This window comes from Trichosurus vulpecula, chromosome 6 (genome assembly GCF_011100635.1).
Source record: "Trichosurus vulpecula isolate mTriVul1 chromosome 6, mTriVul1.pri, whole genome shotgun sequence".
In the NCBI taxonomy this organism is placed as follows: domain Eukaryota; kingdom Metazoa; phylum Chordata; class Mammalia; order Diprotodontia; family Phalangeridae; genus Trichosurus; species Trichosurus vulpecula.
In genome coordinates, this window is record NC_050578.1 from 95,262,126 (window position 1) to 95,280,678 (window position 18,553).

At 35.1% G+C, this 18,553-nt stretch overlaps 1 protein-coding gene across 1 annotated transcript in view; it reads right to left on the reverse strand.

Annotated features, from left to right (window-relative positions):
* GLRB (glycine receptor beta) overlaps window positions 1–18,553 on the reverse strand; it is a 103,137-nt gene that overhangs the window by 15,125 nt on the left and 69,459 nt on the right. The window lies entirely within an intron of this gene.

Consider the following 18,553-nt stretch of genomic DNA (forward strand, 5'->3'; position numbering starts at 1 on the left):
AATAATTGAAATTTGTCTTTATAGTCTATTATCTATTTTTAATTTCTCCAATGTTATGAAGAAAATCACCAATCTTATGTCCAATATCCCCTTTTCTCTTTAGTCTTCAAAATTGCATTCCCATGTCCTGCTGATATTTTAGAAAGGAAAAAAAAATAATTTCAACAATCCAATATTTGCAAAGAGCTAGGCAAATGTTTATTTTAGCAAAGTGCTTTCTAATTGCTAGTTATTATCATAATTATAATTATTTTTATTAATCATAGTATGCTAGAAAAAGCACTGACACTGACAACTTGAGATGACTTGAATTTAAGTCTGGCTCCTTCATTTTCTAGCTAGATAACTGGGAAAATCATATCTTTTCTCTGAGACTCAGTTTCCCCATCTATAAAGTGAGTGCTGTTGTTCACTTGTTTCAGTCATGTCTGAGTCTTTATAAACCCCATTGGGGGTTTTCTCAGCAAAAATACTGGAGTGGTTTGCCATTTCCTTCTCCAGCTCATTTTACAGATGAGGAAACTGAGGTAAACAGAATTAAGTTACTTGCTCAGAGTCACACAGCTAGTAAGTATCTGAGGTCAGATTTTAACTCAGGAAAAAGAAATGAGCCTTACTGATTCCAGACCTAGCATTCTGTCCACTGTACCATGTATTTGCCCTTAAAATGAGGAAAGGGACTATATTATCTCTAAATTATATTGTAACTCCAATATCCTCTAGCCCTTTATATAGCCTTGACCTTCTAACTTATCTTCACATAGATCATCAAACACAATTCCCACCCACTGTTCAGTAATTTTCTGAGCCCTCATTAATCATCATATAATGTCTAAAACATTTTAATTTGTCCTTTCAAATCTTTTCATGTCTTTTACCAACCCCTTATCCTATCACAAGGTGTCATTTATTTCTCCCCTTTTCAGAGTTGCTACTTGGGTTAAAGGGCTCGTTAAGAATTTCTCACATACAACTGACTTATTCTGAAATCCATGTTTTCACACGTATACTCCATTAATTGACTGTCCCTCTTCTCTCCATTAACTCGTCTCAATCAACACCTTTAAAAATATGACTTTTCAGGAGGCTATCTCCAGGGATTCTACCTGGATTACCACACTCATGTCCAGATTTTAACCAGCACTTTTGAATGTGTAATACAAGCAGCTTTGACATAGTCAAATATGTGAAACTTCCCTCCACTTATGTTTCAGAAAACACAAAGGAGGACACTGTATCTTTTATTTATTATTTTTGACCAGTCTGTTATGTTTAAGAAGAGCTCAGTAGATGTTTCTTGTCTGCTTTTCACTAAGGTTTTTATGAGAAAAAATGCTGTTGCTGTAGCTGTCGTTGTTGTTGTTTTAAGGGCATTAAATTGTGAAGAGTAAATAATACAACTGCTGGTCTATGGATTCATTCTAGATGTCAAATCAAATATTAATGACAACATTATATCTAGCCGAGAATGTTGGTGACCTGAGGTGAGTCTTACTTTATTCATCCTTTAACAAAGAATTTTCTTGAAAATAAGCAACAGTATGAAAACAGAACAACTATTTCATTTCCACACAGACCCAAATATATGTATATGTGTGGGTGTATTCATATATACAAGATTACTGTACATAATATGCACATATCTAATTTATAACTCATCATTAACTACAAATAGAATTTTGGCATTCTATTTAATGCATAGGGCAGCTCCACAAAGGGACAAAAGTATAGTTTAAATTGCAGGCTACATTGAAGCTGATTTGTAACTTTAACTATAAAATAATGGGGATCAGCCTAAGATGCTGTCTTGGAACAGATGATATGATTTTCACTTAAAAGACTTTGTAGTTCTTTGTTTTGTTTTGTTTTGGAGGAGGAGGGCAGGGCAATTGGGGTTAAATGACTTGCCCAAGGACACACACATTAGTAAATGTATCAAGTGTCTGAGGCTGGATTTGAACTCTGGTCCTCCTGACTCGAGTGCCGGTGCTCTACTCACTGCGCCACCTAGCTGCCCCAACTCTTTGTAGTACTATTGAAACAATGAATTGAAGAATTCATGTCACTGAGATTCTTAAAATATTCCAACTGAGACATAAGATCAAAATTTGTTTTTTTTCCCCAAATATATAGTTATTCATGTAAAAAGAATAATTTTGTTATCTTACCTGCTACATTTCTGAACCTCAGTTCATAATATACATCCTTTTAAAATAAGAATTTATAATTGTTTAAAAAAGCGGATTTTTCAACAGCAAAGTTTTGTTTTTATCACATATCAAACTAAACTTGAAGATGAAACTGACTTTCTAATAGCATAAGTTAAATGATAAAAATGTTTGTTAAAAGTCAAATATAAACATGAAAAGCTAGGATAAAAGATAGTAAATCACCCTAAATACATTCTATCTAAAGCCAATTATCTTTATCTTTATTAGGCTTTGGAAGACCAACATCCTTCTGAAACACTCCATAAAATAAAAAAAATAAAGTTTATGATAAAAGTCAGGCTTTTAAAACTGTGGAAAATGAGATTACAAAAAAAATTGAAATAGACTACAGAGTATGTAGTGAGTTTTTTGGATAAAATTATTAACAAGGGTTTTGCCAAAACAAAATAGATGTATAATAATCATTACCCAATATTTAGCCAGAATTGGATTTAAATAATATGCAGAAACAGTCAACATCCTTCTAGAAGAATTTTTTTCTAAACATACACACATACTGTAACAACAATGTTGCTTACAGCTGCTGTGGAGGTATAAGGCCAATAACACCAGCGCACAGGAGGGCTGCTAGCACAAGTTCTTTGATCTGCTTTTCTAAGGAAAGCAACTTTAAGGGGTTTGAAACCTCACTTTAATCAAACATACATATATATATATATATTTCACTTAGCTTCTGCTTCAAAGCAAATAAAAATAAAAATTACAAGCAGAAATTTTATAAACACAGCAAATAAACACAAATCAGCAGACAGGGCTTCTATCTATCTGACCAATACATTGCCTACATAGTTACCAGAGAGAGAAACATGAACATCTGGGTTTTCAAAGCCGATAATAATTTAGAGGAAATATATATGCACACTCCTCTGCTGAGCTTCTTAATAGACTGCTCTCATAGATCCATTATATGGAATACTATATATTTCAAAAGACACTGGATAATGCAATGACTCCAACATTTGTAGTCACTCACACAAAAATAGCATAATAAAATATCATGTCACATTATGCTTTAAGACAGAGACAGATGATTATGAACACAGTACACCTATTAAAGAACATAATGAAGGTTTTTGTGCTGATCGGAAAGAAGAAGCAGTAACTCATGTACCAGAGAAAGGTTTCCAAGGATATTGAAGTAGTGAAACAACATTGTAGTCTTATATTAGAAAACATCTCTCCTCCTGCTTTAAACAACAAACTGTCATCTTATCTTGACAGCTATCCTTTAGAACAAAATTGCTGTTAGGAATTCTATCTGTTTCTTCTTGTATTCTATATTAAAATTATTCAACCAGCTTCTAGCCAGAATTAATGATAATCTGGAAAACGTTGAAAAAGAGATCATTTCAGTCAAGATTTATAGATACTCTCAACCTTCATGAATAGAAGAACCAGTATATAACATCTGTTATTGTGCAAACAAACTGTGGCAAAATCATCTTCTAGCCTACTGGAAACTCATTCAGGCCAGACACCTTTTATTATGACTTAAAAGGTCATATGCTATAAACCTGAATTCATTTGGAGGCAACTTGAAAGACTTTCAATTAGGAATACTGTATTGCACAAAGTTTCTTTTCCCCATTTCCTTTCCCCTCTACCCCACATAACAACAGTATAATCTTGTCCTAGGAGATATGCTTCACCATGTTTTGACATAGTATCCCTATATTTTAAAAAGAACATACGAATCTTCTGGGTGAAATTATTTCCAGGTTTATTAAATGGAAGAAACAAGATTTAGAAACTATCATGGTTTAGTTATTTTTATGAACTATATAAAATATAATCTTTTAGATGACACAATGGATGAAGATTCTTAAAAGTACTAACTGGCAGATGGATGAAATAATGGCTAGAAAACTGGATCTGGAAACATGGAAGACTTGAAGTACGATCTAACCTTGTAGTGTTAATGTGATTAAAGATCTTCCCCATCCACTCAACAGGGCCTTACTTACACCCTTTACTTACTAGGTGGAGGCCCAGGACCACACTCTTTTGCTATTTAGGTCACTAGAGATGTTAAACCCTCAGGGCCCTAAGAAGTGGTGCTAAGACCAGAGCCAATTGCATATGCACTGAGTTCTAGCCAATCAAATGCCAGCTAGGACTGTATATAAAGAGAGCCCAGAACAGAAAGCAGCAGAATTGGGAGAGGTAGAATTGTGAAAAGGAGAACTGAGAAGCAGATATCAAGAAGACATTGAGGCAGCTCGTGTCGAGACAGACTGCAGAGCAGAGAGTGCAGATGAGAGTTGCAGAGATCAAAGAGCTGAGAATCCATAGCATCAACAGATTGGAGAAATGAGAATCCAGAGAATCCAGGAGACTGCAAGGACTCTGACAACTGGAAGGGCTTTCGGAACTGCAGGACAGGATGCAGGCAAGCAGAGAGTTAGGATTTGTGAGTGATTGTTTATTGGAAGGCCCTAGTGGGGGGAAGGTTACAGGATGACTTGGTTCCTTGCTATAATACTGTATTATAATTTCCTTGTTGCTAAATTGAGGTGAGCTTACTGGTTTGGGAATATAATTGCTGCTATATCTAATTGGAGTCATTGGTGTTGGGATTGAATCCTCTGGTGTCTAAATAAACATTATACTACCTCTGCCTTCTACTTAGCAGGTTTTTCATACTTTGCAATTCCAAACCATTCAGGCATGCTCATGGTCATCCTCAAGGTCATGAATCTTGCTCTACTGATACAACCCTCAGGCATTTACTAGCTGTGCAACCATGGGTAAATCACTTAACCTCTGTTTTTCTCAGCTTCCTTATCTGTAAAATGAGGATAGTATAGCACTACTCCCAGGGTTGTTGTAAGGATAAAATGAGAGAATATTTTAAAAGTGCTTTACAAATTTTAAGATGGCAAATAAATGCTAGCTGTTATTGTTATTATTGTTATCATTACTATAGTACTGCTACTACTACTACTACTGATACTCTTAAAGGAGAAATATATGAAGAGATAATCATTGAAAAGGTGAGGTGAATATCTTCTTCAAAATCTTGGCTAATTTGATCTCTGGATATTTTCGGTAATTGAACATCAAGCCCATTTTAAACAATCTTGGCAAGGATCAAAGCTTCCTTTTGAAATATAAAATCTATCATGTGTACATATTTTTCATGTGTTCCTATCAGACCATCTGTACCATGTTAAAATTATGGTCAACTCTCAACTCTGTTAATGAAGGAGAAAAATGTAGAAGACCAAAAACAAGTATTCTTTCAGTGAATGCTGAAAAGATTTAAAAAAACAAAACTTCTATAAACAATTATTACATAGTCTAATACTTGATTAGAAAAGGGTAAACAAGGGGAGGTTGTTTTCTACATGAGTCATTTGTAGGTCACTGATTCTCTATAGCACAGTAGATACTTTCTTGAAATTTTTTGTAAGTCAGATTTTTTTTAGGTCACATCCTACTTTTTTTTAAATTTGTTTCACCCTGTCAAGGGTCACTTTACAAAACTCCTTTTATAAATTATACTCTTGATGGTGTAGACTTTTTGCCTTTCCTGAGATCCTCAGCATTTATTGCAGTGCCTGAAACACAATGAGGGTTTAATAACTGTTTGGTGATGGTGATGGTGATGGTGTTGATGAGAAGGGGGAGAAGAAGGGAAAAAAGGAGAAAGAGGAAGAAGCAGATGTTTGGCTCACCTAAAATAAAACAGAATTTGAATTATTAATTCCTATTTTAAGTTAAAAAGGTAAGATTAAAATGTCAAATAATAAAGTGAATTATTTTACAAGATGAAGAATACTTAGGTAAAGGGATTTCCCACCTTTTAATAACCTAGTTTGTAATTCTTATTTTTCATATATTAAGTTTATAAAAAGTGAGATAAAAATAAAGTTTGAATGACACTTTTAGTCCAAATATACTTAAGGCTAATTAAAGATAACATTACAAATCATGAATGTAAATTTAATGTAACTATGTATGCCTATTTCATAAATATTTGTCAAATCTACATATGTATACATGCATGAATAGATGAATTAATTTATTGAAAATAACCTCCTTCATATGTGTGTGGTGTTACTTCTATTACAGAGTATGATGTAATTCATTGATCTAATTGTAATAAGCTTCATTATTGGGTAAAAAAATAACATACTTAGCACAAGTATATATTTCAGAATGAAAGGTAGGGTGAAGGGATGACTAACCATGTGAATATAGACATAGGTAAAATTCTTCTAAATCATTCTACTTTTCTCACTTTTTCTTTTTTCATCTCTTTCCTTTTTAGTTTTACACTTTTCTTCCTCTTCTTCCTTTCCCCTTCCTCTTTGTCCTTGATCCATTATGTCTAATCATCACCCCCAGCAATCATGCCCTCTTTCTCATGACTTTTTAATCTTTTTTTTCCACTGGCTGCCTCTTATGCCTTATTATGAAATATTCAGTTCTTTCAGCTGTTAAAAACTCTTCCTTTGACCCTACTATCCTATACAATAAATGTTTCATGTTTTTGTTCCTCTTCATTGCTTATCTTCTTGAAAAATGTGTCCATAGTGAATACTTTTTCATTATCCACTCTCAACTCATATAATAATATGATATAGTAATGTGGCCCTCATAATAAGGTCTCTATTTCCACCTGTTCCCTCAAAGTTACCAAGAACTTCCTAATTTCCAGATCCAATATGACCTTTTCTCAGTATTTATCCTTCTTGACCTTTTCAACTTCTGCCCCCTTTGTTCACCTGCTGTTATTGAATATCCCTCTCTTCCTTTGATTTCAAAGACCTTACATTCTCTTTATTCAACTACTACTAAACAATCTTGACTCCTCATTCTCCTTTTGACTACTTAATGTGGGTATTCCCAATGATCTGTCCTAGAATCTCTTCTCCTCCACAATAATTTTATTTAATCCTATAACTTCAAGTAATACCACTGTGCAACTACAAAAATTGTATTTCTAGCCCTGACTTTTCTTCTGGGTACAAGACATCAACTGGTACATTACCAACAACTCATAAGAACCTCCACGTGGATATTCCACTGCACTTCTTTTATTCCTCTCCAGGCTCCCTCCACTTCTGACTCTCCAGATTTTGTTTTTTACCTTGTCTCGGGAGTTTTTCACACTGAAAGATGTCTATATCCCTGTGGTTCCTTCCTTTTTATAGTAGGTACTGATGAGACAATAGACTTAGAGTCAAAAGACTTACATCCAAATCTTGACTGTTATACATACCTTCTATGGACCTTATTTTTTCTCATCTGAGAGAGTTGGACTAGATGAGCTCTGAGCTCCCTTAGAGCTCTAAAGATGTGAGTCTATCATCAAATAGGTAGTGTACAGAAAAGTTAATCTTCTATGTAACTGTTATTTATTATTATTGACTTTTCATACGGGATGATGATGATGATGATGGAGGAGGATAGGAAAAGATAGAGAGCTGTTCTCAGAGCCAGAAAGACCTGGTTTTAAGTCCTAAGTCAGGTACTGAATGTTTAATTTTTTTTAGAAAGCTCCACTCTAAAGTTCACTACAACAAAAGTTTAATTTTAACATATAGAAAGTCACAAACATATCCATTAGCCCTAAAGTGTTCAATTCTTATTCACATGAAAATCTCATTTATTGTTTCTTCTTTCCTAATTTACCACCCACAATCATTTATATTTAAGATGGTTTCCTGAAGGTTAACCAAATTTTTATTACAGTCAATTATTTTCTTTGGATAAATAAGCCAGAGAGAGATAAGAAAATGAACTTAACCTAGGAGAGGATACAATAGTACCTCCTCTTTTCAGAGCTGTCACTTGTGTCTCCTATACAATCTACAGCTAAAAATTAAGTAAACAAAGGTCTCTGAATATATTTATGTTGCTACAAAATCAACACACTACAACTTATTTATTTTACTTGGCCTAATTGACATTGAAAAAAATGGTACTCATCCTAGACAAGAAAATGCAGAGATTAGAATTGTGAAGAAAGGTAAAAGTTAATTATTTGTTGTTGAAATTTTTTTCATTCAAGACTAAGCCAAAACCATTGTAAGTAATGCACATGAGCATGCATCTCAAATTCTAAATTGGATTGTAAAAAAAATTACATACACTCAAATATTTGGGGGATATTTTACTTGCTGTGGGCCTAGAAATCTTGTATCATAAAAAATGATAAACTCTGTGATACGATGAAAAGAATTATTCTTGAAAAACAGAAATTACCAAATGGAGTAGGGATATTATTACACAATCTTGTATCCTCCTATCAAACATCATGAAAGGTTAAGAAATGATGGAAATAAACATGCTTAAAATGTCTGGGAATTCTTTTGACTTAAGCTCTATCTAAAACTTACAGGTTATATTTAAAAATGTTGATTGTCAAATTATGCTTAATATTCAATATGATGTGGTTTCATGATTAAATGTTAATGAATATATATTAAAATTTTAATTGAGTTCCAAATGAATAGAATAAGTAATTGCTACAAAAGACGAAACTTAATATTAAAAGTGTTTGATATAAAGTTTTCAGATTTTCTTGTCAATAAATTCAATTATTTTACTTATTCTATTTACTTTGCACATAGGTGTACATGGAAGTGTACTACATAATTGCATTGCAGTAGTAACATTCTCGAATTGTCACTATATAATGATAACTTATGTCTGAGGCTGAATAGATACCATGAAAATTACATGATTGGAGATTTGGTGCATAGTGGGAGGATTTGGCTGTCTTCCTGCTGTGGACATATTAGAAATGGTTGGATACTGGCTAAGGTATTAAGGAATGAAGATAAGGCTGCATTACTATTATGTGAAGTATCTTGAACTAAGGGTCAATGAAAGATCACCAAAGAAATAATGGTTAAGGGAGAGAGAATACTGGAAATCCACTGATACTAACTAGGACCTAGTGAGTGAGTAGGGGAGGGGGGCAGAGGAAATATGGCAGAGTAGAGAAAGGACTCAGCTAAGCTCTCACAATATTCTCCTCTAAACAACTTTAAAATAATGCTTCAAATTTAATTCTGGATTGGCAGAGCCAAAAAAAAATCAGGGTTAATTATTTTTTCCAATTCAAGATAACTTAGTAGGAAACAAGGAGAGATCTATGAAATGGTGGTGGAGCCTGACCCAGAAAGAACATGGATGAAACATTAATGGTGGAACTAAGCAGTGATGATATAAATAGTAGCAGTTTTGGGAACTCTTAAGCCACAGACAGTAAAGAGACCTATCTGCCTGCAGTGGATGCAAGATCAGAAACTATTTGACAATTCTATTGAATATACCCGCTGCCAGTCATGAGGGAACGGGAGCCTGCGGAACAATATTAACTTAAATCAGAAGGGATCAGGGGCCTATCTGGGTAAGGACCAGAGTGCAGAACAGGACAGTAGTGACCACACCTCTCCCCAGATCACACCACCTTGGAATCCTGGAAAACCTTCAGACCTCCAGAGCTAGCTATGAAAAAGCTAAGGAAAAAAAAACCTGAAGCTTTGGACAGTCCCCTCATCCCAAAGCTGGGAAGAGAGCCCAAATTTATCATTAATTCAAAGTCAAGGAAAAGGCTGGAAAAATAAGCAGACAACAACAACAAAAAAGAACTTGATTATAGAAAGTTATTACGGTGACAGAGAGGAACAAGACACAATCTTAGAACAAGACAATGAAGTCAAAATGGCTACAAGCAAAGCCTCAAAAGGGAGGGTGAGGAATGTGGGTTGGATACAATCCCAATAAGATTCCTGGAAGAGCTAGTTGTTTTTCAAGAGTGGTAGAGGGAAAATTAGGTAAAGACAAGACAGCAAAAGGAAGAAAATTATGAAAAGAATTAACTGCTTTGTAAAAATATGTACAAAAATACTAAAGAAAATTGTACCTTACAAAGCAGAACTGGCAAAACATAAAAGGAGTACAAAAATTCACTGATAAAAGTGACTACTTAATATGCAAAAATGGCCAAATAGAAAAAGAAGTAGGAAAGTTCACTGAAGAAAATCATTCCAAAAAATTAAAAGAGGGGGACAGAGCCAAGATGGCAGGTGAAAAGCAGGGACTTGCTTAAGCTCTCCCCCAGGACCCTCCAAACACCTGTAAAAAATGGCTCTGGACAAATTCTAGAGCTGTAGAACCCATGACATAGCAGAGGGAAGCAGGGCTCCAGCCCAGGAAAGCCTGGATGGTCACTGGGAGGGGTCTATTGCACGGAGCTGGGAGCAGCGTGGAACACAGCCCAGCATGGGCTGCACCAGGACCAACCAGACCAGGAGCCAGGCAAAACAGGGGGTAGGGCCCTGAATCATTGAGCTGTGGCAGTTAACAGACTTCTTAACCCACAAATGCCAAAGACAACAGAGAAGGTTAGTGGGGAAAACTGCTAGATCTGAATGAGATGAATGTGCAGTGAGCCCCAGCCCCAGGGGCATGGAAGTAGTGCAGCTTGAGCTGCTTCCAGAGCTCCAGGTTCAATGGCTTCTGTCCCCAGACCAACCCTGTGGGAGGACCTAAGTGGGGGATCAGAGCAGGAGTGCAGAGCCTGCTTGGATCTGGATCGCAGTCTGGGTTGGTGGTTCTTGGGGGAAGAAGAGCACTGGTGTGGCAGAGCTTGCTGTGTAGAAGTAGCTCTGAACACAGCAGTGCAGCCCCTAAAGCTTGGGACAAAGTACTCTATACTCTACAAGCAGTCACACACTGACAAAAACCTCAGTGGTCAAGTAGTTGGCTGGGAACAAGAACAGGCAGCAAAAACAGACTCAAATTCAGACTCAGAATTTGGAATTATTTTTTGGCGACAAAGAAAATCAAAATATACAGCCAGAAGAAGTCAACAAAGTCAAAGAGCCTACATCAAAAGCCTCCAAGAAAAATATGAATTGGTCTCAGGCCACGGAAGAGCTCAAAAAGGGTTTGGAAAAGCAAGTAAGAGAAGTAGAGGAAAAATTGGGAAAAGAAATGAGAGTGATGGAAGAAAGCCATGAAAAACAAGTCAACGACTTGCTAAAGGAGACCCAAAAAATACTGAAGAAAATAACACCTTAAAATAGACTGACTCAAATGGCAAATGAGCTCCAAAAAGCCAATGAGGAGAAGAGTGCCTTGAAAGGCAGAATTAGCCAAATAGAAAAGGAGATCCAAAAGACCACTGAAGAAAATACTGCCTTAAAAATTAGATTGGAGCAAGTGGAAGCTAGTGACTTGATGAGAAATCAAGATATTATAAAACAGAACCAAAGGAATGAAAAAAAATGGAAGACAATGTGAAATATCTCATTGGAAAAACCACTGACCTGGAAAATAGATCCAGGAGATATAATTTAAAAATTATTGGACAGCCTGAAAGCCATGATCAAAAAAAGAACCTAGATATCATCTTTCAAGAAATTATCAAGGCAAATTGCCCTTATATTCCAGAGCCAAAGGGTAAAATAGAAATTGAAAGAATCCACAGATTGCCTCCTGAAAAAAGATCAGAAAAAAGAAAACTCCTAGGAATATTGTTGCCAAATTCCAGAGCTCCCAGATCAAGGAGAAAATACTGCAAGCAGCCAGAAAGAAACAATTTGAGTATTGTGGAAACACAATCAGGATAACACAAGATCTGGCAGCTTCCACATTAGGGGATCAAAAGGCTTGGAATATGATATTCTGGAGGTCAATGGAGCTAGGATTAAAATCAAGAATCACCTACCCAGCAAAACTGAGCATAATGCTCCAAGGCAAAATATGGATCTTCAACAAAATAGAGCACTTTCAAGCTTTCTCAGTGAAAAGACCAGAGCTGAATAGAACATTTGACTTTCAAATACAAGAATCAAGAGAAGCATTAAAGGCAAACAAGAAAGAGAAACCATAAGGGACTTACTAAAATGGAACTGTTTTGCTTGCATTCCTACATGGAAAGATGATGTGTGTGTTTCATGAGACCTTTCTCAGTATTAGGGGTACGTGAAGGGAATATACATATATATAGACAGAGGGCACAGGGTGAGTTGCACATGGAGGGATGACATCTAAAAAAAATAAAATTAAGGGATGAGAGAGGAATAGATTGAGAGAGGGAGAAAAGGAGAGATAGAATGGGGCAAATTATCTCACAGAAAATTGGCAAGGAAAAACAGTTCATTGGAAGGGAAGAGGGGGCAGAATGAGTCAATCTTGCTTTCACTGGATTTGGCTTGAGGAGGGAATAACATAAACACTCAATTGGGTATCTTACCCCACAGGAACGAAGGAGGAAAGGGATAAAAAAGGGGGGATGAGAGAAGGGAGAGCAGATGGGGGAAGAAGTAATCAAAAGCAAACACTTTTGAAAAGGGACAGGGTCAAGGGAGAAAATTGAATAAAGGGGGACAGGATAGGAGGGAGGGAAATATAGTTAGTATTTCACAACATGACTATTTATGGGAGTGTTTTGCACAATGATACATGTGTGGCCTATGTTGAATTGCTTTCCTTCTTAGGGAGAGTGCATGGGGAGGGAAGAGGGGAGAGAATTTGGAACTCAATGTTTTAAAAACAGATGCTCAAAAAAAGTTGTTTTTGCATGTAACCGGGAAATAAGATATCCAGGCAATGGGGCATAGAAATCTATTTTGCCTTACAAGAAAGTAAAGGGAAAAGGGGTGAAGGGGAGGGGGAGTGGGGTGACAGAATGGAGTGCTGACTGGGGAATATATGCCATCTTGGAGTGGCAGGTGGAGTGTAGAAATGGGTAGAAAATGTGTAACTCAAAATCTTGTGGAAATCAATGCTGAAAACTAAAAAATATTAAATAATAAAATACAGAATTCAAAAAGAACAAAAACAATTAAAATTGAGCAAGTAGAAGATAATGACCTCATGTGTGACATCAAGAAACAATAAAACAAAGTCAAAAGAATGAGAAAATAAAGAAAATATGCAATATATCATCAGAAAAACAACTGACCTAGAAAATATTTTGATGAGAGATGATTTAAGAATAAATGGACTACCTGGCAGCCAGGATCCCAAAAAGGGCCTAGACCTCATATTTCAAGAAATTATGAACAAAAACAAAAACAAAAAAAAAGAAATTATGAAGAAAAGCCCCAATATCCTATGTGGAAAGAACCCACTTATCACCCACCTGAAAGAGGTCCCAAAGTGAAGACTCCCAGGAGTAGTAAAGCCAAATTCTTGAATTTTTATGCCAAACAAAAAATTCTTAAAGCAACTAGAAAGAAACCAATCAAATAGCACACATCCACATTCAAGATCACACAAAATTTAGCAACTACAAGTCATGCTAAAGGAGTAAAAGACATAGAATATGATATTCCAAAAGAAAAAATAGGTAGGATTACAATGAAGAGAAACATATTAAGCAACAGTGAATATAATCTTTCAAGGGAAAAAATGAATATTTAATGAAATTGAAAGTTTTAAAAATTCCTGATGAAAAGACCAGAGCTGAATAGAAATTTTGCCTTTCAAATGCAAGACTCAGGAGAAGCATAAAAAGTTAAAAATGAAAGATAAATCACAAAGGACTCAATAAGGTTAAACTCTACATTTCTACATAAGAAAGTGATACATGTAACTTCAAAAAAAAGTTTATAAATATTATGGAAGAAGAATTCTACATAGAGTTTTATGAATGAATAGATTATATTGGGATGGTGTAAAAAGAATAGATGGGAGAGAAAGAAGAATGCACTGGAAGAAGGGGAAAGGGAGAAGAAAAATGGAGGAAATTATCTCACCTAAAAAGAGTATAAGAAAGAGCTTTTACAATGGAGGGGAAATGGAGGGGGGCAATACTTGTACCTCATTCTCATCTAAATTGGTTCAAATGGAAAAAATAAACTCATGTGTATGTATGTGTGTGTGTGTGTGCATGTGTGTGTGTGTGTGTGTGTGTGTGTGTGTGTGTGTACCACACAGTTGGATACAAAAATCTACTGCATTCAATAGAGAAATTGGAGGAAAGGGGTATAAGAGAAGAGGAGATAAAAGGGACAGGCAATAAAGGAAGGCAGTGGTTAGAAGGAAAAAAGACTTTAGAGGAGACTCTAAAGAGATAAAAAGAGAGAGAAGGATAAACAGAAGACAACAGAATAGAGGTAAATGTACAGTTAGTAACCATAACTGTGAATGGGATGAACTTACCCATAAAATTGAAGCAAATAACAGAGTGGATTAGAAACCACAATCCACCAATATATCTTTTATAAGAAATACACTTGAAACAGAGAGAAACACATAGAGTAAGAATGGAGCAGGATCTATTATGCTTCAGCTGAAGTTAAAAAAGCAGGCATCGTGTCACCTCAGAAAAACACAAAGAAAAATTGACCTAAAAAGAGATAAGCAGGGATACTACATTTTGCTAAAAGGCACCATATACAATGAAGTTTTAGAAAGATAGATAGATAGATGATATTTAGATAAATGATATTTAGATAGATGATAGATAGAAAAATAGATAGATAGATAGATATAGATATAGATATGTAATATATTCACAAAATAGAATAGCATAAAATTCTTAAAGGAAAACTTAGGCTACAGGAAGAAATAAACAGTAAAACTATACTAGTTAGGGAAGTCAACTTTGTCTTTTCAGAGCAAGATAAATCTAATCATAAAATAAAAAGAAAGGAAATAAGTAGATGAATAAAATCTTAGAAAAATTAGATATGATAGACCTCTGCAGAAAACTCAATGGGAATAGATAGGGGTGTACTCTATTCTCAGCTGTATATTGCACCTTCACTAAAATTAATCATGTATTACAGCATAAAAACTCAAACCAAAAGCAGAAATACAGAAATACTAAATCCACTCTCTTCAGACAATGATGCAATAAAATTACATTAAATAACGGGCCATGGAAGCATAGATTAAAAGTTAATTGGAAGCCATATAATCTAATCCTAAACAGAGTGAGCAAAAAAGACCATAGAAATAATCAGTTTCATTAAAGAGGATTATAACCATGAAACAATATACTGAAATTTGTGGGATGCAGCCTAACTAGTACTCAGCAGAAAATTTATACAAGTATATTTCTTATACAGGCATATCACTTCACTTAATTGTGCTTTCCAGACATTGTTTTTTTTTAGCAAATTGAAAGTATGTGGCAATCCTGCATAAAACAAGTTTATTGGTGACATTTTTCCAACAGCATATTCTAACATAGTGCCTCCATGACACATTTTGGTAATTCTTGCAGTATTGCAAATTTTTTCATTATTATTATATCTATTATTGTGATCTGTGACCAGTGATCTTTGCTGTTACAAGTGTTATTTTGGGGGACCATGAACCATACATATATAAGATGGTGAAATAATCAATAAATATTGTGTGTGTCCTGACTGCTCCATCAACCCATCATCCCATCATTCCCCATCTCTCTCCCTCTTCTCAGGCCTCCCTATTCCCTGAGGCACAACAATGTTGAAATTAGGCCAATTAACAACCCTGCAATGACCTACAATGACCTCTCAGTGTTCGAGTGAAAGGAAGAGTCAATTGATAAGGCAAACTTCATTGTTTTATTTTTTTAAATTGTTAAAGACACCCCAATCTTCAGCAACCACTACCCTAATCCTACAGAAGTCATTAACATTGAGGCAAGACGCTGCACCAGCAAAAGGATTATGACTTGTTGAAGCCTTGGATGATGATTAGCAGGATTTATCAACAAAGTGTTTTTAATTAAGGTATGTGCATTATTTTAAACATAATCTTATTGCACAAATAATAGATTATACTGCAAACTCAACTATTTATATTGGGACAAAATTACGTGACTCACTTTATTGTGATATTTGTTTTATTTTGGTGGTTTGAAACTGAACCTGAATGTTTCTATAGCAGATCAATGAATTGGATATGCAATTAAAAAAAACAGAAAAATCCCCAATTAAACATGAAAAAGGAAATCCTGAAAATCAGTTGATTTTCAAAAAGAAAGAAACAAAACAAATTACCCATTTGAAAAATGAATCACAACAAAGGTGAAATTAAAGGAATTATTAGGAGTTGTTTTGCTGAACTATGTCCCAGTAAAATTGACAATAAGTGCAGTAAATACATATTTATAAAAATATAAACTGCCTGGATTGGTTGGTTGGTTGGTTGCTGTCCTTCATTCTCAAGGAGGACCAAAATGATATCACTATGCTAAAGTCAAGTTTCGGTGTGTCTGACTGCAGCTCATCAGACCAATACAAGCTTGGAATGCTCTACCACAGGTCGGATACAAATAGTCTGTATGACCTTTTGGGGTGAATTCTCTAAATTTGTGCATCCCATGTTTCCTTTGAGCTCTTTCAATTCTGCTTTCCTTATACAGCACAACACGTTCTCTGATGTGGATATGCATGCTGAGCAGTCCTGTGCCAGCATCTCCTATGTCACACTATCAATTCAAAAAGTTCTTAAGAGAGACATTGAGAATGTCTTTTTGTCGCTTCTGACCACAATGTGATTGCTTGCTCTGTGTGAGTTCTCCATAAAATAGTCTTTTTGGCAAGCATGCATTTTGCATTTGAACAATGTGGCCAGCCCATCAGAGTTACACTCTCTGAAGCAGAGTTTGAATGCTTGGCAGTTTAGTTCAAGAAAAGCCCTCAGTGTCTGGTATCCTATTCTGCCAGGTGATCTCCAGAATATTCCTAAGACAATTGAAATGGAAGGGATTCAGTTTCCTGCCATGGTGCTGGTACATTGTCCAGGTTTCACAGGCATACAGCAATGAGGTCAGCACAACAGCTCCATAGACCTTCAGTTTGGTAGTCAGTCTAATACCTCTTCTCTACCATATTTTCCTTTCAATCCTCCCAAACACTGAGCTAGCTCTGGTGATGTGTGCATCAACCTCATTTCCAATGTGTACATACCTGGAAAGTATACTACCAAGGTAAGTGAATTTATCCATAGCATTCACAACTGCTCCGTTAGCTGTAACCAATGGTTCCACATATAGATGATCTGGTGGTGGCTGATGGAGCACCTGTATTTTCTTGGTATTAATTCTTAGGCCAAAATTAGGATTAGAAGCAGAGAATTGACCTAAATATTTTTGCATCTCAACTTCAGAGGCTATATTGCCCAGATTAACAGAAGAAGAAATAGAATATTTAAATAACCCTTACACTTAGAAAAATGAATTGAACAAGCCATCAAAGAACTCCCTAAGGAAAATTACCCACAACATAATAGATTTAAAAATGAATTCTACCAAATATTTAAGGAACAATTGATCCCAACACTATATAAACTATTTTTTAAAAGGTGAAGGAGTTCTACCAAGTTCCTTTTATGATACAAATATGATTTTAATAACTAAACCAGGGAGAGTAAAAATAGGAAAAGAAAACTATAGACCAATTTCCTCAATGAATATAAAAGCAAAAAAGTAAACAAAATACTAGCAAGGAAATTATAATAGTATATCACAACAATCATACACTGTGACCACATAGGATTTATAGCAGGAATGCAGGGCTGGCTCAATAGTAGGAAAACTATAAGCATAATTGAGCATGTCAATATCAAAAAAAAAACAGTTTTAAAAATCATATGATTATATCAATAGATGCAAAAATAGCTTTTGACAAAATACAGCACCCATTGCTATTAAGAACACTAGAAAACATTGGAATGAATGGAGTCTTTCTTGAAATGATAAATTGTATTTATCTACAATCAAGAGCAAGTGTTATCTGTAATGGGGATAAACTTGAAGCCTTTGCAATAACCTCAGTGGTGAAGCAAGAGTGTCCATTATCACCACTATTATTTAACACTGTATTAGAAATATTAATTATAAAAATAAGACAAGAAAAAGATATTGTAGGAACAAAAATAGGAAATGAGGAACTAAACTATTACCCTTTGAAGATGATATGATGGTATACTTAAAGATATCTAGAGAATCAACTGAGAAAACTAAATGAAACAATGAACAACTTTAGCAAAGTTGGAGGATATAAAATAAACCCACAGAAATCATTGGCATTTTTATAGACTACCAACAAAATCCAGTAGCAAGAGATAGGAAGAGAAATTCCATATAAAATAAGGGTAGACAATATAAAATACTCAGGAGCCTACCTGCCTAGACAACCCCAGGAACTATATGAACACAATTACAGAACACCTTTCACCCAAATGAAGACAGATCTAAACAAGTGGAGATATATCATTTGTTCATTGATAGGCCAAGCCAATACAGTAAAAATTACAATTCTGAGTTAATTTACTCATTCAATGCCACACCAATCGAACTAAAAAAAAGAATTATTTATACAGCTAGAAAAAAATTCACGTAAAAAGATTAAGAA